The 22,427-nt window shown below is 37.4% G+C and overlaps 1 protein-coding gene across 1 annotated transcript in view; it reads right to left on the reverse strand.

Moving 5' to 3' along the window:
- The window catches only part of LOC107192269 (acid sphingomyelinase-like phosphodiesterase 3a), a 141,449-nt gene extending 119,452 nt beyond the window's left edge, over positions 1-21,997 (reverse strand). The window contains exon 1 of the mRNA XM_015581486.1: positions 21,969-21,997. The gene's annotated coding sequence lies outside the window, so the exon portion shown is untranslated. The remainder of the gene's footprint in view (positions 1-21,968) is intronic.
- Positions 21,998-22,427: the final 430 nt, after the last annotated feature.

Genomic DNA, 22,427 nt, shown 5'->3' on the forward strand with positions numbered 1-22,427 from the left:
TTCTTAATTGACCAAAAACAAGTGACATTTTAGGTGATAATCGCACTTTTTCAGAAAAGCGTCCGCTATTTTGTTCCTAATCAATATTTCGAAAAACCCCAAGTTCATGGACAAGATTGATTCTTCCGTTACATAAATCTTACTAAATTTTTAATTTTGGATAAACCGTTACGAAGTTACAGTGATCACGGCAGACCACTTTTTATGAAGAGACATCCGGGAGATCGCTCACCATTTATTTACTAATAAATATTTTTAAATAAAAAAATTATCTTATAATCTAGAAACTGCAATCTTTGAAACACAAACAGATTTTTCGAAAAAGGTCTTATAGTTTTGGAGAAAAAAATTCCTAAAGAACACTCTTTTTTCGGCCTCCTGACTGAGCATGACCCCTTAAAGGAGCACCCTTGAATGCAAGGAAAAATGATTAAGACTCTTTACTGTATTATACAATTTACTAGAACTATTTTCTATACAAGTAGAAAAGGAAAGATGTGTTGCTGGCTAAAATGCTATTTGAAATCTGCCTAATTTTCCAAGCTTCAGAAGTTTGGAGATTCCGGTAAACTTTTGCTTGCTGATTGGTTCGACTCATTGGCCAATCAGCCGTATGGAAAATCGTCCTGCGCTCCCTCTACTGCGCCCCTAACGCGCTCTGTCTGGATGGGGTTGTGCGCAATGACTTTCCTTACGTACGATAAACAGACACTTGTCAAGCGTACGGAAATTCTTCTGAGCCTAAGTCCCAAGATGGCCCGTAGACTTTCGAGAATCGTGCGTTGCGTAATTCAATGCACCTTTCGGTAATTCCCAATTTTATGGCACGCTGAACTATAGAGACCAAGAAAATCGAGACGACCCTGCACTGTCTCTAGACAAGAAGGTTTACAAATTTAGGAAACACGTGCCACTTGAAAAGTGCAGACTTCTTCTCAGAAATAACAGAGTTCTTTTTCCTCGGGGTGCCATAAACCGCGCAGACGGGGTCCTAACAATTTTAAAGTCAATATATACATATTTAGTGTACAAATTAAACTGTATTGTCTTATTAAAAGAAATTGATATCTTGAGAAATAGTAGGTACTGTAGCAGCCCCTCCCTCAAAGGTCTCTTTACAGTTACAGCATTTCCGGTCACATAAATAACTCCATGGCATAAAGCCCATTTTCAAAAAATGTATTCTTTGAAAAATGGCAGCTATTCAAAGACAAGCATGGGATTTTCGATCCGAATCTTCATTTTCTTTTGTTAATAAAAAAAACAAGACACGAATCGGAAAATCTCTTCGACGAGTACCAGATTATAGTCTTTAAGAACTTTCGTGCTAAATTTTATTCAAATCGTAAGTAGTCTCTGAAATACTTTTATTTATCGCAAATGTATCGCTTCTCGAAATATTAAATTTCTTTTAATAAGAGAATACAGCTTAATTTATACACAAAAAGACGTATCTTTTGATTTTTAAATAAAATGCTTTTTATACGATGAAATATGCAAATGGAACTCTATTTTCCGACCTGTTAAAGGTATGTAATTTCTTAATCAACGAAGAGTAATATAGATTTCCTTAAGCCATAGTCGTAATATAATTAATATAGAAAATGCTGAAGAAATTGATCTTCAAAGATTTATTACGGTCAAGTTGTTGTCCAATACTGCATGTATGTATTTCCGTTCACAATAAGTGGAAACGGAATGTAATGAACAGACATATTAGCAAAGTCCCATTATCCCGAAAACGAAGCATCGTAAGAAAAAGTTTTTATCTTACAATTTCCACTTATTTGCGCATATAGAATCACCCGCTTCTCGGTTAGTACTAGAGATGGCATGGAAACGCACTAACGGTGATTTATCACAGTGATCGCCGAATCACGATCACGGTTGTGATTTAACTTCATTCGCGACCGTGATTGCGATTTTTTTAACTTGAGTGAATTTGCTCACTGCGACCGTAAGTCCTTGATGTTTAAACAGAAAAACGTATTCAATATGATTTCACGATGAATTACATGACTATTTGTTTTTTTTAAAATCAGTAGAAAAAACGAGAAATTCTAAAAGAATGATTTTTAATTTATTCATTATTCTTCATTGTTTATAATTACTCCTTGACTTTATCCGATATAACTCGAATTTTTGTTTCGATCTCGTTAACCCCTTAACCTACAACTACGGGCATCGCCCGTAGTAGATGATCGGACCAAACGTAAATATTACGGGCATAGCCCGTAATACGATAATCGGGCCAAATATAAATATTAGCGGCGGCGCCCTCCTAAAGTTATAAATATTTGTGGAATATATGATAAGTAAATCGTAGGTTAAGGGGTTAATATAAAATATACAGGTTATGTGTTGCGTGTAAATAACTGTTGTGTATCTCCACCAATCAGAAACGATCACGAAAAATCACGAATCACTGTGAAAAATCACCGTGATTGGGAACAAACGTGATCGAATCACTCCTGATTCACAAGTAGCAATTCACGCCATCTCTAGTTAGTACCACTACTTCAGGAACACCCTATAGAGCGGAAAAATAGTTCGTCCGACGAAAACGGTAGAATTTCGATGAGTTGCGCTGGAGCGTGCCTCGTAGCCGAAATCAGAGGCGCAACACCGAATACAGTTTGGCAAACGCAGCCGGCACAGCAAACAATTGCCACCAAGCCAAATAAGTGATTAAGCCTGGCAAATATTACACCCTGTAATATTTGGATACCTCGATGCACAGGTGCGCCGCATCAAAGTAACCGTGATCACCGTGAACGAGTGTGCCCGTCAAAGAGTGCATCAGCCAGCGACGTAACGGACGGCCTAACGGCCGAGCGCCGCGTAATGTATTCAAAGGAAAAGTGGAGAAAAACTAGCTTGCGCCGGCCTTGATCGTTCAACAGGCGTTAATTCCCCAGCTCGTGCACGTACGCCCCCCTCCGGCCGCGCGCGTTCTGGGCTGCGATTCTTTTTACCCGGCGAATTTATTTCCCGAACGTGGCTGACACGGCGACAGATGTATACTCGAGATTTACGTGACCCTCGAAGAGGCACGAGGTCGCGCACGCACGAACCATCACGGGCCACGCACGCACGCGCGCTTACATACACGCGCGTACACGGCCAACCCCCACCGATAATTAATGGCCAGTTTTAAGGCGCCCTAAACGCGTCAAAAACGGCGGCGAGACTCTCGCTATGATTTACGACGTGCAAAACGACCGAGTCTACAGCTTCTCCTTTGACGTGCGCGTATCTTCGTCCCTCATTTGCATACGCTGTTTACGTGTTTGCCCACGCGCAGCTCGTTCCACGATACGACGATCCTTCGATTCGTTAACTGGAATTTTTTCGGTATCTGAGAATATGAAACATTTCACGATTTAACCACCAAAACTTCGAAAAGTTTCACAAGGTATTAGGCTCGCTTTTCGAAAATGGAAATGCAGTAGAGTCTCCCTATCTGAACGCCCTTTATCCGCAGAATACAGTAATATTTAAACATCCTTTATGCGACGTACTCGTGGAAAGCTCGCGGTTTGCCACTGATCGATGGTAAATTAATACCGCCGTGCTCGTTGGAAAGATGGTGTGATGGTGTATGGTGATGTGTGTGGTTTTGAATGATTTCATACGATTCGCAACACCCTTGAACTTTAATATAAACTTAAGAATGTCATTTATGCGTATGTGTGTGGTCTAGTTGTGTTCTGAGTGATGTGTTATGTTTGATATGATTGAATGTGTTCTGCTGGGTAATTGAATGCATAGCGCTGTTTGTAGCGGATCGACTTGTGATTGTTGGAAAATACGGGATTTTAGTTGGTGTAGGTTGTGAAAAAAGTGGTAGTATAAGATGAAAGATGTGAGCCCTGGGGTATGTGTTGTTTCCGGATCGACTTGTTATTGTTGGAAAATACAGGATTTTAGTTGGTGTAGGTTGTGGAAGAAGTGGTAGTGTGAGATGGAAGATGTGAGGCTTGTGGTATGTGTTGTTTCCGGATCGACTTGTGATTGTTGGAAAATATAGGATTTTAGTTGGTGTGGGTTGTGGAAGAAGTGGTAGTATGAGATGGAAGATGTGAGGCTTGGGGTATATATTGTTTCTGGGATTCTAGGAAGTCAGTGCCGAAAGACAATAAAACAATGGTTTTAGGATAGTGAGTACTTTGCACTGAATGTGCAGCTATCCAGGAATCCGCGTTTATGATGATTTGCTGCCACGACCGCTGTGACCTTCATCTACCTGCGTTGGGTCGCAACAGTTTTACTGTCCGAATGTTCTGTTATCCGAACAAAGTATCCCCCCGCAACAGGTGCCTTCTCGTGTTTCAAATATGTAGTGCTTACATATAATGTATACTTTCTTCTGTTCAATTGAATTTCACACAGTTGCATACTTATGTTGAAAAATAACTTAACAGCCAACAGGATATGGGATTCATAAATATTTAAATACAGTAATGTCTTCATGAATGCGAAGCGGGTCTGCTTCCAAGCATTTATGGCAAGGCGAAAAGGTTTTCAGTCCTTTCTAAATTTGGTTTTTGCCCGAGGCTGAGCTTCTGCTTAGCTCCTGTTTCTTCGATTTTGATTAACTCCTGAGTAGGACTACCCCAGTGGTGGGAATAACGCCGTTGCTCGTGTCGAATTCATCGAGAAATCACGGTGGCCTGTTCATTTTTTTAATCTCCATTTAAATACAGTCAAATCTCGGTTCACGAACTTAATTCGTTCCTGAAGATCGTTCGTAAACGAAAATGTTCGTAAACCGAAAGTATTTTCCGCATAGGAATTAATGTAAAATGGATTAATTCGTTTCTGGACCCCAGATGACTGCCCAGATAGCACCGTACATCCTAAGGACGTCCTTTTCATGTCCAGTTTATGGACTTCAGTTTTTGGACTTCCCTAGGACGTTCGTAAGACTTAAATTTCGGATGTTCTAGAAACGACCGCCTCAAAAGTCCTACGGATGTTCTCAAGACTTAAATTTTGGATGGTTTCATTTAGTATTTTTGCTAATGTCATTCCGTGCAAGGTGATGGAACCCCACGAACAAGGTGTCAGTCTTTAAAGAATTAATAGAGAAGTGTAACGACACTAGTGGTTTTATGCGAAAACCTCAAGAAAGTTGAAAAAACATGTTTTTTCTTAAATTGTCTCTGACCAACACAGAATCAGAGTTTTGCTGTGAAAATAGAAATAAACACAATGTACTTGGAGATGATAATTCCCAGACCTATATTGTCATTGTAATTCTTTATAGGAAATTTAACCTTTTATTTATTAACAGGAACTAACTAGATCTAATTTCTACTAAGTGCGGAAATCGCAGGAAAGTTAATCTTTTATTTATTAAACACAAACCAACCTAACCTAACTCCTGTCACCTTGCATAGAATGAAACCTAACCGCAATTTTAAACATTTGGGGAACGTTTCTTTTACGTCTTTTAAGACATTACCATAGCGTTTTTAAAACCTCTTTAAACGTTCCCAAATCGTACAGGGAATGTTACTTTTACACATTCGGGACACGTTCTGAGAATGTTGACACAGGACGTCCTCAGGACGTTCCACTTTATAAATAGAACCTTCCTAGAACATTTGAAGATCTTAACGAGGACCTAACGGGGACATATGGACCTTTTCGGGACATCCTTCGAATGTACAGAACATCCGGAACGTACGTCCATCTGATATGCATAGGATGTTTTTCTGCTATTTGGGTGGTTATTTAAACTTTTACAACAGTACTTTGCGCACAAGTTCTTAAAACAATACTTTAACAAAACGGGTCAAATATAGACAAAAATTTAATTTAGTTTTACCGTACTTGAATGGACACGACGTAAGTGGAAGGTGGTGAGAAAGTGAAATGTTACTATTTCGAAGGGGACTCTTTTTCTTTTTCCTGTCTCTTGACACCACTTGACTCTGCTTCGGACCCACTGGGCCTCTGTCTCACTAAAAAGTTGTCCAGTGTGATTAGTTTTTGTCTACGTTTTAAAATGTTGAATATTGTTTTTCTAAATTTCGAAGGATTGCTTGTTTGTAACTCAAGACACAGTACGTCATCGGAGACGCTTTGTGTTCGAAAAATTTGTTTGTAAACCGAATTGTTCATGATCCGAGGCATTTGTGAACCTAGGTTTGACTGTGTATGAAGTTTAGTACAAGATAAGTGATTCTTCTTCTATGCTAATATTCCTTTATACGAATACTTATGCATCTCTATTAGTTTGGGTACGGAAGGTTCCAACGTAATATGAGATAGGTACTTGCCACAGCCCTTATCTTTGGAATCTGACAGATTTTCAGAGATATTAGTGAAATGTTTTTTGTTTGAGGGTGTGATGGAAATAGTTACTTTTTGTTTTTGACTGGAGGATTATTCATTCAGATATGGGTGATCCGGCAAACTAAGAGATATTAGCGATGAGGAAAATAAATAGTGCGTCAATTCTGATTCATAGCTAATTTTTGTTGTGAGGTCTTTGGAGTGGGGTTATTACCTAATTACTTTTAATGATGGCATTATAAATCACCCGACACTTGGTTGTTTTGAGGAAAAAGAGACGCAAAACAGAGCTTTGGCTCAATACAGACTGTGTTCTACAAACTGTTAAGATTACGTGTTTAAATGATAATGTATTGCGCAAAGAAAATGTCACTCAACCTCAATGTGTCGAAATAGGTGGGCAGGTACGAACAACACGTAATAGGTCAGACATAGTAGCCATGTTCTATATGTATACATTCCCGATTTGTAAAATTAATTTTCCTCCTAAGATGATTTAGATATTAATAGGATACTAGGGTAATTGTTTCTAATTTCAATATAAAGAATCTAGTACCCACATGTATTTTTTTACGATTACAAAATATATCTCCCTTTTACGACATAAGAAGCTAAGCTCTCCGACAAATTATAAATGAACACTAGTACTAAGAAGCCGTTTGTGCATACCAATTCGTAATTGTAAATTAAAGATTTTTATTGCATCCCCATTGGATCACGCTATCATTTTCGCAAATTACATGTCACAGGTATTTTTCGTTTTTTGTCTCCAATATTGTTACGAAATGTCTGTATAAAAATCAAGGATTCAATTCTTATGCAGGCTGTATACGAAGTAATATTATAACAAGAAAAGTGGTAATTCATCTTGTAGAAATAAGTCGAGAATGAGGAATAACATTTTTCCTTGTACGATTCTGATTTCTTGAAGATCTGCTTTCGAAATTCATCTGACAGATGTGCACTCGTGCTTACAATCAGTAGAAACGGGGAATAATGAACAGACACGTCCGCCGAGACTCATTCAACAGCACGCGCACCTGACGAACTCTCAATTCGATTTTCTCGAAAACAGAGCCTTGTACAACAGAAGTTCATTCTACATTTTCAACATACTTTCACCAAACGTCTGAATATACAATGTACACAATAGACAATGGAAATATTCGAGCAACAAATTTTTCGACGTACACTCTAAATAATTTCTGTACAAGTTGTACCAATCTTTTCATTTTCCATACGTTCACATAATTAATGCTTGACATTACATGTGTATACACATTTTTTGTTAGAATACTTTGTACAATTTCGACGTGGTAAGAAAACATTTATTTATTCTACCGAGGTAGAATTACGTACCGTTGTTCGCGGTGTTCCTCCACCACAGAGAAGTAATTTTATTCAAACCCTATTTGTCAAGTTTTCGAAACCTGAGATTTACTTTCGAAACAAACGGACCCCGATTCAATCGTAACACACAAAGTAATCCAATTTCAAAACCCTTCTTGTTTCGAAAATCACACTGCGCGTCAGTGCAGTGCACAGGCGAGCGCTTGTGCGCCTGAAACAAGAACGTGTAATGACAAATTTATCGGGTAAGATCTTCGTCGAGGACATTAGCTAAATAGGCGACAGTTCCTGGTGTAGGTAGAACCAAGAGCGCCGAGTATTTCGGTACAAACGGTTTAATTATCTTATGGCGCCGATTTAACGCGATGAAATTATATCGTGAGGAGAATTAAACGGCAGATAATTTTCCCGTAGAACGAGCGAATGAGAATAGGACAAGGCGGAGACTACGTTATTTTGCGAAATCTGACGTTTTAACGACCACCCCCCGATACATTAATCCCGGTCGTTTCAATCAAGATTTCCGTGGCGCAACAGCAGAGACTTCCCGTAAATATTTAACATTACATTCATCGGCGAACATCGAGGGAATTGTCGAGATCTGTTTGCTTGTCAGAATGCTGATGTCACTTTGACTAGAAATGGAATCTGTCCGCTGCCATCGAATGTAACAACTTCTTCCTCCCGCAAGCTAGTATCAACTTCATCTTTTCGAGGGATTTTGCGTAGGTATATGTTACTAGTCAGACAGCTGTGTACGTCAACGGAAGAAACTCAGAATTTACTTATTTTTGTCAGATAATTGTGTGACTCAGACAGTAAACGAAACAATTTTTTTTACATTTGTGATTGGCTGAAAGTGTCCATATACCTACTTTAGTTTTTTGCATAGTTGTCACTAGAGTGACATAGACGTTCTTGCACTTTACATACGGTTAGGTACGTTATTTTTCATATGCAAAAAGTTTTCCATTTTCCTGTGACTAAGGAGTTTTCTGTCAATGGTTTGTGCTATCGTATCGGACAAATGGTTCTGGACGAACAGACTATGATTCGTATTCGAAATACAGGTGCCATTGATGTTAATACGTTCACTGCCCAAATTTTCACTATTGTAGCAGTGTCATGATAAAATACTTTTGTTCAAATTTTGATCACTGTATTTACTTGGGTTGCATCGTTCGAATAGTGCGTAGCATTTCGAGCATAGTGTTTTCTTTACCTGTTTGCTGGACGAAGGAAAAATCGTTTGATCTACAGCACAGATACGACTTTCCAGAAGTGGACTGAATATTCGCTGTGCAAGTCGTTTTTTTTTTTTATTTTCTTTCATACTCAAATAAACACAAAGTTAATTTCATTACGTTCTATCAAACTTGTAAAAAAATTACACTACTTCGACTAAAAAATTGTAAAACATCTACCCAAGTAACTAGACTTTGGCTCATTAGATGAGTAATCCTTTGGATATCTAAAATATTCTGTTTCAAAAAAATGTCTTCGAAAATAAAATTCGTCTAGAAGCTGGTTGAAAAGCAGCTAAAAGAATCGAAGTCGTATATAATTGGTACAATGAAATTAATTGAAAACGTTGTAGAAACTAGAGATGTGATTTTATAAGATACCCGGGCATCCATAAGATATCCGAGTATATGAAACAGTCGAGAATTTCGATTCGGGAGTCGATCACAGCCGCATATACTGCGCTACTTACTATTAGCACCCACGTTACATTGCAAAAACATGACTTACTCATTATTATATGATTACTGATTACAAAAGAATATTGCAATATTATTTTCCAAATATTTATTAGCGTTTTTATTACAATACTTATACGCGTAAATGTTTATAAGGTATCTACATCATTTGTTGTTTCTGTTCTTTTATGACACTTTTCTTTTATTCTCTTCTATTTTTCCCTTTTCCGTGCCCAAATATGCAGTGTAGTACGCGGCTGTTAGTGCCGCGCGAGATGCATGTATGTATATCACCATATCTTTTACAATAATTTATTAATCAGTGTGAAAATTTATGAAAATCTTCCTTGTAGGTGTATTAAGAAAAAACTAATATTCCTCAAAATTGCCTCGATACTTTTTATCGGCGAACGTTGAAGAACATGGTTTCTACCCGGTATTACTTTGTAATTAAATATTATTACATTTTTTTAAATAAGGGTTTTGTGCATGCACGTCACGGCTTCGCTACAATTTTCGAAAGTTATGTTTTAAATTTCATAGCAATTTATGTTTTAAAAAATATTTACTTCGGACGAAGAGAAATTTTTGATTTATAATTTTTATCTCCAATAATAATGATTGGACAAAAAAACTGTAAATATAAAAAATGAGTGTCATGACGAGCTTAATAACACTATTTAAAGCCTTTGAATAAAAGATATAGATAAAAGATGAAAATTTTATTTGACTCTACGAATAATGTATAGAGAAAAATACTAAATACATGCAATAAACTTCTTCACTTTATTCCGTTCACTGCCGATATCGATCGAAAATGGCTGAAAAATGATCGACTCTCGAATCAAGATTCTCGACTATCTCGTACATTTTGATATCTCATGGATACCTGGGTTCCCGTGTAATTTTTGTTTACCCGGGTACTCGGGTAAAAGTAGTAGCCCTAGTAGAAACAGTAAAAAAAAGTAGTAAGTAAGAAAGTGATATAAATTGACATGTATAAGTTGTAACTCTAGTCATCAACGACGCTACAAATTTTTCGAACACCCCAATACAAGATTGTAAATATTACTATAAGTCGAAATTCAAATTTGAACTTTGGAACTATAGTCATTCCTTTTGTATGTCAGCGGTATTATATAACACAAAGAACTGCTTTGAGTTGTTACCTTGCTTGAAAATTCAGTTACTAACGTTACCGTCCAATTATTCCAGCCTGATATTGTATACAGTCACATTTGCTTTCAATTTGACACCTACTGACACCGCAATAACTGCTTCGAGTAAAGAAACAACTGGTATTCACTCGGCGCAAAATCGAGACTATAAGGCAAGTGATGGAAGATTGTCCTAACAGAACTTCTCGATCAATTGGACACTTTGAGTTACGATGTGAGGTCGCGTGACATCGTGCAAACTCTTCTACCCTTTCATTCAATTGAACCAGCGACTTCCGTCTGTATACTTTTCAAATGTCAACGAACGGAAATTAAACATGACTACGTGGCTTAAGTCATTGACAGAAAACTCCTTTTGTCTCAGAAATAAGATGGCTATAGCGATATATTAAATCCAAATAGGTCAATAGCGACTGTCTTGAAAAATGAAAATTCTGTTATCGTTTCGTAATAATTGGCAATCGAACATTATTTGTCTCACTCAAAACTTATGAGAACCTATAACTTCATTTACTTGTAAGAAATTAGTTAACAATATTCTAAATAAATACATTTAAACAATACACACGTATACAGGGTGTAACAAAGGTGTTATGGGTCCCTGAAATGGGCACACTCGTGAGGTGATTTGGAACAAGTTTTTCCTTAGCAAAAATGTTATCCACGAGTATATTAACGAGATATTAACGAAAACCCCGATCAAAGAGAACGCGAGTCTGCCTGCCGAGGGTTGGGGTTTTTTTTAATATCTCGTTAAGGAAGCCTCTGATAACATTTTTGCTAAGGAAAAATTTGTTCCAAATCACCCCACGAGTGACCCATTTTAGGTACCTACAACACTTTTGTTACACCCTGTATACATATAAACATCATTTAGCATTTATAGAATATTCCTCTGTGATGTTAAATTAACACAGAAACTACCAACCCCGTCGCAATGACGTACTTCGGATTTTTTATTTTACAATTACTTAATGATAAAGAACACTTTTATCAGAATTTATGTTAACCTTTAATTTATTATACACATTACATTGTCTGTACTAAGCTATATTGTATTATACATTAGACATTAATCTATTATACAATTTAACTAAGTATACGTTCAACGCTGGTATTTTCAATGTTAATTCATCGATACCTTATTCACAAAAATCAATTAATTCTTTCTCTAACTGTCGTTTATATTCACTATTAGAAGTTGTTGACATATTCATTGCTCAAAAACGTAGCACCACAAGAAGTAATTGCACAAATGAATTTTTTAAATAATTAAACGTTCAATATAAAAGTTAAAAATCAAGTTTTATACAGTTTACCTTCCAGTTTCAGTGAATAGCTACATGTGTAAATACACACATGAATTTTATATGATTTTTATTTCGATCCACCATCTGTTTTGATTTATTCCATGCTAATTTTAAGTAATTTTATTGTTGAAAGAAATTGTGGGTATATGTCGAAGAATGTAGCATGCAAACAGTGACCAATGTTAGTTTTTATTCGCTAAATTGTAATTGAACATAGTAAACATTAAAACGGACTTTTTACACGAAGCTACTATCACTGTTATTTCATTTCGATTACATTTTGACTAGTAAGCAATTTCAAATGTAACGGTTCCATAACGGTTCGTGACCTAGTGCAGATCTATCCAAGCATTTCGTTCGATAGTGTATGCAGACTATTTAAACGTATCGTGTTCTGCATGCCCCCACACGTACATACATCGGTGTAATTGAGGCGTGTCAGCGAAAATCGTCGGAGCTCGTTCGCCGCGACCTCTAAGAGAGCATCGAAAATCGCTAGAAAATTCGCGTGGTAAATCACTTTCGCTCGTGTTACGTACGAATTAACCCCCGGGTGGAGAAAAGGCGACCGGGGGTAATCACGAAAATAGTTACCACGAAGTTGAGTTCGACATATCGCGCCATTATATGGATTTTTTAAGTAGTTTTCTAATAATTAAGAGGTCACGATATGCGACGGATCGTTAGGGCTCCACTTTGAAAGAGAAAATACGTGACCAACGTTGTACATTAAAAACAGATGACTGAGTTTGCACCGCGTGTTGTAAATTTACACTGTCATTTTATACGATCGCGAGTGTTCGTTCAGTGGATTACATTTACTTTCAAGGACTTGATAATGTGTAGAAAATATCATATATAATTATTTTTTACTATTTCACAGCAATTTCCTTATCGCGACGACTAAGTTGATGACTCAATAAAGAAATTCTACGATTTACTTAATTAAATCCATTGTTTCCATCAAGATTAGGAAATTGCAATCGCTCAACATTTTCACATATGTAAAATTCATTAACATAGATAGCAAAATTCTGACAAACCTTGCATACGGTATTACTTACAAGGAAGGTTTCCCAACCCCTGAGACGCCGATTACAATGAAACTTCGTACGTTTGTTAAGCATGCAAAAATAAGGGACACATATTTTTTTTTGTCGGCTAACATTCACTTTCAGGGGGTAAAACCACCCCTCAAAATTTCGACCCAGAAATACTATCTCGAAAACCAGAGGAGATACATGAAAACTTCTAATGGGCGAGTTTTATGGTTTCTCATGTACAATAACACGGAGCTAAAAAATTGTCCAAAATACAATTTGTTTATAACAAAAAAATTTCTTATAACTTTATTTTACACCTTATTCAAATTTACATAATGACAAAAAATAACGAGCATTTCATTCCAAATCCATTGGTATTATCATTATGAAATTGCCTCCTACAGTTTCGCAAATTTTTATTATTATATATCCCGCTGACAAGAAAGGTTTTCCGACCCGCAGATTCTGATTTTAATGAAACTTTGTGGGATTGTAGATGGCATCCAGTTATGCAAGGAACGATTTTTTTCGGCTGACATTCACTCTAAGCGGGTGAAATCACCTCTTAAAGTTTACCGAATTTTTCGTTATTTCAGTATATCTTGTTAACCGTAATAGATAGGAAAAAACTTTTAATGAGAAAAGTGAATGATATTAAAAGACCTATCGAACTGCAAAAGATATGTATAAGAAAAATTTGCGAAACTGTAGGAGGCAATTTCATGAAGATACGTACCTAATGGATTTGGAATGAAATGCTCGTCATTTTTTGTCATTATGTAAATTTGAATAAGCTGTAAAATAAAGTTATAAGAAATTTTGTTGTTATAAACAAATTGTATTTTGGACAATTTTTTAGCGCCATATTATTGTACATGAGAAACCATAAAACTTGCCCATTAGAAGTTTTAATGTATCTCCTCTGGTTTTCGAGATAGTATTTCTGGGTCGAAACTTTGAGGGGTGGTTTCACCCCCTTAAAATGAATGTTAGCCGATAAAAAAAAAATACGTGTCCCTTATTTTTGCTTGCTTAACAAACGTACGAAGTTTCATTGAAATCGGCGTCTCCGAGTTGGGAAATCTTCCTTGTAAGTAACTTTCATATAATTTATGAAATACATAGTAATTTACGAATGTTTAGAAAAGTCAAATTTTTTTAGAGTAATTTACGGGTCTGAGGGTTACCGTTACGTCCCGAACAGATATGTGAATTCTTTCATAAATTTTTCAAGGGACTAACTTGATAATATGTACACATTGTGGGAACATCCCTAATCGGTTACGGTTCAACCCATGATGTCTTCCTCTTTGTGTAGCAGGATTGTTAACACAACGTATTTATTTTTGAAATCGGTGTGGTCTCGCGACGAAATTAATATTTGACACGGTTGTATTTTGGTTGACGTCTTATCGATATTGTATACGGTACATTCGGCGAAACGATGCATGTGAGCAGGGTCTGTGCATATTCCCACGAACTCTCTATCGATGATTCGTACTATACAGGGTAGGCAAAAATTCGTGGTACAAATGGGGTCAGTCAGATAGTACGGCTCAAAATCAGACGAAAATCAAGAATAACGTAACTGCGTCAGGGACTTCATTTGAGAAGAAACCAAATTTGAACATTAATCTAAAACGCATGCATTCGTCATGGTGAAGTAAGTAGAAACGGAATGCAACGAATAGACGTGACAGCCAAGTTCTATTCAATTGTACGCATGTCGAGATATTCACATTTGATTGTCTCGAAAAAAAAACCTCAAACTCAATTTCGTTAATCTTGATTTTCGTCTTATTTTCAACCGTACTATCTCCAAACCCTCAGTTGAACCACGAAGTTTGGCATACCCGGAATAGCAAGCCCTGAACCTCTTCGTAAAAGAAGAAACATAGTGGGAGAATGCAGAGAATTACCCATCATCGAATAGTTCCGGACGAATTTCGTTTGCAACAGCATCCCAATTCCTCAAAACAATATAAACAAAGCGACATCGATCTTTGTAAGTAAGAACCCTACCTAGCCTCGGGGGACCGCCTTTGCATTATTACCATTTTGGCAGTGAGATTGACGAGTCGCGAGGTGCATCGATCGAATAGTCTATGACATATGTATTATATGAGCAATAGTTCGTTAGAGTATTGTGTAAAAGTAATAATAGCAAATGGACTCAATATTGCCTAACGCAGTTAAGTATGTTTAAGTTCGTAATTCAGTGTATGTGTAATTACTCTTGTAATTTTTCTCTTTTCGATAATTTTGTTTGTTATATTATTTTCTTTTTATCTGTGTATATTTAACGAACCGTGTTTTTGTTCTGTAAAATAGGGTTTACGGTGAAATAGTAAGCTGTAAAAGCGGATAATATTATTATGTGATTTATTGAACATTTCTTTCCTTACATATAATTCTGTTCGCGTTGCGAAAAATGATAATCAAGGCGTAGACATTGTGCGAATTCCCTAGGTTATTATTTCTGCTGTCATATCCTGAATTCCAAACATATAAAACTGTATTCGATATTGTCATAAGAACTGTAGCGCCAAGCAACATCAAATCGTATGTACAGAAACTATAATTGTACGAAAAACTTTGGTTCGTCCTAATCTGTGAATCACTATTTCTTTTTATTCAGTATTTGGTTTGTCAGACACAACATATGCGACTTTTTTCTATCTAACAATAGTTAAATTCATTTCAGGGACAAATAACCTACTTCAGTATTCATTAATAACATCTCCAAAATCTATTATAACGGCTACGATGCCAGGGGACCATATGGGACTAGATAGTCACGAACACAACTATTTTTATACAGTGAAGGAAATTTGTAATGATTTATTTCGTCTGCTGTATGATCTTAAAAATCCGCTGCCCTTCGTTTAGACACGCCCTCACGTAAAAATACACAGAAATTTATTTCGTCTTTCGAGGTTCTTATTAAGTAGAACATATAGTACGAAGCTTATTGAATTTGAAAAACATTTCATTTTATCGTATTCTTCATACCAGAACTGATTTTTCGAAACGTGTTCTTCAAACTTGACGTATAAGACCATAAAGTATTGAACGCGCAGAAAAAGTGATATTCAAAAATTCATACTAGTCATCTAAGGAACAAATACAATAAATCATAACTCTGCCAACCCTACTAAAGTCATAAAATGTTGGATGATTATGTACACGAACCACACAAAATTTATATCGTCCTTATTGTTAATAGTAACATTATTCAATTATATAAGTGATTAGTTCGATTAGTAAGCTATTAAATTGAAATTGTTAGTTACTGAAGACACCGTTAAGAATGTATGCAATATCGAAAACAGTATTAATAAGTTTTCGTGATGTTAATCGTAACTGTACTTGAACCATTCCCTTTGCATCGTTTTGATCGTTAACAATGCAACCTTGTAGGCTTGTTGAACATATATCAAGATTTTATCTTTTATTGCCCTGTATACGTCTGTAACCCGTTCACGTAGTTTGATAATACTATTTTCTTCAGGCGACTGAGAGAGACTTTGCTCCTAAATAAACTTAAAGTAAAGTAGCACACGGAGAAAAATTGAACAATGTTGCAAACCATGTCACTTCATCTTATCCATGCACAAGATGTATTGTGCTTTAAAAGAAAAATAGATAATTGTTCGTGAAAATGTAATTTCTTCATGTACGTCCAATAAGTCATTTTTATACAAAAAAATCATTTCAGGAAATCTATCAGCAATTGGTACCTACATGTCTGTTACTTACAGCGTCTACTTGTTGCATACATTGATTATGATAGGGTATTATTGTTACTGTGTTAATCATACTGTCTTCTAAATATCAGTTTATGTCACATTGCAAAATACTATAACATAGAGTGATGTGAATAATTATAGGGTCAAAGCAATTTTTGTTAAGTTCTTTAAAAAGGAATCTGTAGATGAAAGAATTCTTTAAAAGATAATTGTCTTTTATAACTCTTAGGACATATTGTGTCCTAAGAAAAAAGTATTTTTCACAATGTTCCATACCTGAGGGAAATAGGTACACACTTATTTACCATAAAACTATTCAATGAAATTGTGAATAAATATAGGTTCAGTGTCTTTAGTTGTATCATTTTAGTTCAGAACGTTGACTGCTACTAATCGAAACGTTAGGAAGCGACTGTACATTCGTGCGGAAGAAGAAATCGATCGTTATTTTCATCACATAAATTGTAAACAATATTACCAGGCCGGAACTGTCTGAAATGGAGTAGCAACTAATTTTAAATCTGAAACTTGGTGGAATGACGCAGCGAGTAATTGCCAGTATTTTGCACAGATCGCAGGATGTAGTTAATAATTCTTTGAGGAAAGGTAAGGAAAATGAAGAACAGCAGAAGCGATCTCGCAGACTATTAAAGTTTTCTTCGACTGGCGAACGGGCAGCATTAAGAGAAATTTTCCAAACTGAGGTTTCGCCGTCGAAAATAGTGTAACGTTTTCATTTGCAATGCGATCCAAGTATAACAAGAAAGTGGATCGATAAGGAGAATAAGAAGCGCACCTCGGTAAGCATCACATGGAGATCCATTTCGAAGAAATAGGAATTCGTTGCATAACTAGAAATGCGGGACCACCAATTCAATGACGAAAAGAAAACCCTTGTAGACATGCCTGATGGCCTTATTTAATTATTTTTAATTATTTTCAAGACATATGAAATAGAAGAACGATTTTATCTCGGCGTCAAAGCAGAGGTGATGAAGTCTTTGAATTTTGCGTGAACCTATAATTAATCACACCACTGTAGTATTTTCATACATTAATGTAAGTCTACAAGGAGTTTCATAACATGTGAAACGCATTTCAGCGGTAAACGGAAAATACCAATTCAGTGAAAAAACTGACATTACATTAACCCTGGTTTACTATTCAGATCAATTTGACTCGAACGCAGACTTTAACTTCTAATTATATTCTTTATTAGAAAAACTTATAGACTAATCTGAGACCAAGTTTAATTCAAGGAATACTAATACAACAATTTACTGAACAATACACGCGGGTTAAGCTAGAGTCAACGTATATCAATCTGTCAAAAAGTATGCTTAGCAAAACACACCAAGACTTCGTGATGGCACTCGACTAAAATTCAACATTACACTTCATTCATCTAAATTCGACTCATCTTCGGTTCACAATCACGTGTTATCCAGCAAGCTTCGACGGATTCGCAAAAACAAAGGAAAACAGAGAATATGGTTTCCGAAGTTCCGAAATCGTCACTTTCCAATGAGGCACGATCAGGCTAATGGAAACACCGAAATGGATTCTCAGTTTTCAATAACCATCGAGATACGCGCTCGCCTGGTTTCGTATAAACTTTCATGCAGAATCGGATTGACATATTCCCTCTCTTAAAAATTTCATACGGGAATATGGATGGTAGCGTGTCACGGAAGACCACAGGAATCCTGATATATTCGGATAAGATTTCACCCAACCAGCCAGATCTATCACTACTTATACACTGTCCCGTCAATCCCGCGCGGAAATTCCGATTTCACGAGGCGGCCGCCCGCGCCCGAGCAAAAGCAAAACGGCCGGGAATCGAAGCGCGGTTCGCCGGACTGTCGCGCTCGCCTAACCGCTTCGTGGCCGTTCGCTCACTTGCGTTTCCGACTCTCTTAATTACGGTCGCACAGTCACCACCGGTCTAGCTTCCGTTTACGTGACGAAATTCGCGAAATCTAATAACGAGTAAATTATAACCGCGTACAGGCCCCGGACCACCGTCTTCCAATATTTGCTACTCGTCAGTTAAAGCAACGAGACAAGCGACGATGCACGACGTTTTGAAACGGCCGTCCCGCCGCAAACAGCTATATTTCATGTGAAAAATGTACGGATTATTGAGAACAAATGAGACCATTAGAGATTATAACATTTTAAAACCGTTTTCTTTAGAAATTCGGAATACTTAAGGGGTCATGCTCAGTCAGATATTTTTCACTTTCTACATTTTCTTTAAGAACAACATGTCGAGAATATTCTGTACAAGTTTCAAGGCAATCCAATTAAAAATGAAAGAGTTACAGGCGTTAAAAAATGAACATTTTATGTAAGTGTAAGCTTGACTTGAAACTTTAAACGCGTTTTTCACGAAACTACATTTTTCAAATCGGTGATCAATATTGTGTACAACTGTAACAACGAAGGTTTAAACACCAAACATGAAGACACCAAAAGCCGATGTTACTCTGCAGACTATCCACAGAGTGTCCGCGAAGATCCAAATTAAATTAGACAAAAAATTGTAAAATCTATCATATGATTTTCATTAGAAAACAAACGGAATGAACCCAAACTACAAGGTAACGGTAAAACTTTAATCAATCTGTGCCAATGCGTGTTGCTTTATTAAAAAAACTGAGACATATCCCGTCAAGAATTGGCTAACTTTGAGTACGCCTACTCTGAAATTACATCAAATTCTTTTAATCTTCCTATTACAAAAGTAAAGCAAGTACCTTCCTGTACAAAAGCCATGAGGTAATGTAATTTATTGCTAATATTACTCTTTACAAGAAAAAGAAACATCAATCGCCAAATGATGTTCTTAACCCTTTTAGTGCTGACCGAAAAGTTAAAGATAAGCGAAAAGTGCCGAATCTAAAATTTTAAATTAACAATTATAAAATTTAAATGGGAACATCATTAAAAAATAAAGAGAAAATGAATTAATGTCTACTAATTTTACATGATCGCCGCAACCTAGGTGCAAATAATAATTATTAATCACTATCACTACTTTCATCACTCACTTATAATTATTAATGACTTGAATTAATTCCGTCTGGTTCATACTGGTATATATTTTCCAATATTATAATCAGGTTAACGCAATGTGACGGCAACAGCAGAAATGTAAATACATTTTGAACTAATAGACGCACCCAACAAGTCAAGACTTTTCGTAAATACAGCCAACGACGATACATCCTTGTTCGTCATTAAAAGGGTTAAAGATTGTACAGATTAGATTTTTGTGTACACATTATCCTATTTAAACAATTATTGTACACAAATAACATTCTAATTAACCCGTTGTAGGCATACTGGTCCGCATCAATAAAAATGCCGGAAGAAGTATTGAATATTTAAAAAATCTTACTTTTTTAATTAAAATTGATAAGAAGCATAAAATCATCCACGAAATGTGGGTATCGCAATCGATCTCTGAAGAAATTTTCTATCAAAAACATTTATTTAAACTTTCAGACGTTTATTTTAACGTTTACGTTTAAATAAAGACGTTTTATCTAAACATTACTATTTACTTCTAAAAGTTCCAAAGACATCAAAATTTGAAAATCCCGATTCGCATAAGTGTGCCTACATTGGGTGCTGGAATGAATTGTCCCTACCACGGGTTAAAGATCCTTAGAGATTTGAAAAGTTCAGGAAACCGAGAATAAATATCTCATAAATAATGTTAAAAATTACAGAATTTTCGCGGTCACGCGTCTGTATGGAGACCACTATGCGACGCGCAGCGCGTCCCGTTTGGAAGTTACACCCGTTAAAATTTATAGCGTGTAATATCATTACGTCGAATCGCACGGATTTCGTTCGGCGGGTGGTGGCGGCGCCGGCTGCGGTACCCGAGCACCGCGTTTCACTTGCTCCACGCCTTTTTTTCTGTCCTCCATCGTGAACGACGGAGCGAAGAAAAAGGAGGAGCGAGATGGAGAAATAGGTGCCCGTAATATCCAACTGAAAATTTGTTCGGCGAAATGAAATTATCCGGTGACGATCTTGCATTATACTCGCGGTTCTACGTGACCGGCATAACGCATCGTGAGCTTCGTCCCTCTAATACGTGGAATACGTATCGAACGGTCGTATCGTAACTTCTGCGATCGAATCGGCTCGGCAGTGTCGCGCCTAAAACCGTTCCCGAATTATCGGGTCACCTTGCGGTTGTCGGTTTTACGGGTACTTTTACGGCGCACAAATTGATACGTTTTCAACGGGTACCAATTCTAATTCTGCCGACACGACTACTGTCCAAGATTCCTGTAATCTCGGTTCTCATCGAGCGAGAACGAAGCTACGTGGTCGTAGTTGAACAGGTCGTGCTTTGATCCGAACGCGAGGTGTATGGAACACGTTAAGGGAGAGATAATTAAGCGGAGTTGGTCTGTACGCGAACTTCCGTGTCGCCATCATTCGAAATGTAACGCGGAAGAAAAGAGACTAATGAGAAAGAAGTTCGACACGACCTCCCTCGAACGGTTTTAATTAACGCAATGGGCGCCAACACGCCGCATCGGCGGCGGGCAATATTTTCGCATGTCCTATATTCGGACAACGCTCGGAGCGACTGTTTTTTTTTTTTTATTCCATCGAATAGTTGCCCCGGTACTTCCTTGAATTAATTCCTTCCGATCCCGGCTGTGATTCGATGAAACGGACCGAGGGATGTTTTTGTAACGTGCTCGCATGCTGCGCGAAAGATCTCCATTCCATGCCGCGGAAACTGTTGGAATTCATCCCGCGGGATTTATATCAGAACCCATCGGATCGCGTCGGATTAATTGTTCGTTTATTTAACCTTCGGTGCAAACGTGAAATTACATTTCCCGAAGTGTGACCAGGAGATCGTTAGACATATCCTCGACACGAAGGACATTGAGAGAAGCGTTTGTGGGGAACTAGAGATCGATGTTAGATCGCTGGTCGTAACGCCATCGGTGCCTTCCGCTTCGTTTTTTTAAGGGAAGAACAAACAAGGTATTTCGTAAAATGAAGGGATATAATGGTAGGTCGAAGAACACGTAAAATATATTATCCACGCTTTTATTCTCTCCTGAAGAGCAGAACGGGGCTTAAAGTTAACTAGCCCAGGAAGAAGAATTGCAGAGTGCAATATCGCGCACGTTATACGCCAGCGTCTCATTACTGTCCGCCGTCAACGAAATCCCGCATATACGACACGATACAGCTCGTCACTTAGTCGCTTGTTCACGACACCTAAGCCCGCATCTCTGAGCGGTATAATAAATGTTCCCAAAGACTCCAGCAGGCAATCGGTACTTACGTGCTCGTCGACTGTTACGAAAGAGCGTCATCCTGGCAGGCCATAACGAGACACACACCCATACGCGCGCACGCTTTTGAATCCCCCGATGCTGTCCAAAACTTATGATCTTCCTGTGAACGGGCGTATAAACCGGATTCACTTTACGAAATCCGTCAGGTCCCTTCTGATGAGCCAGTCTCCTCTTCTATCGCGTGATCCGGACAGTCAACCGACCCAGCCTCGCTAGATCATTCTTCCTCGAACGAGCACTAAAAACTCCCTCTTGTCCTCCAATTTCAAAACGAACCGCACCGCGCGCGATCGTTTCAAGAGAAACAGTTTTCACATCCGGGGATACTTTCCCTTCGATCACGATCACCCGACCTCGATAAATCACCGTGACGAACTAATCGACCGGGATTTCAATCACCAAAACCGTATATATCGTGCACTGATGGCCGAAGCACGCGTACCGTC

The sequence above is a fragment of the Dufourea novaeangliae genome, unplaced genomic scaffold (assembly GCF_001272555.1).
Source record: "Dufourea novaeangliae isolate 0120121106 unplaced genomic scaffold, ASM127255v1 scaffold321, whole genome shotgun sequence".
Classification (NCBI taxonomy): Eukaryota; Metazoa; Arthropoda; class Insecta; order Hymenoptera; family Halictidae; genus Dufourea; species Dufourea novaeangliae.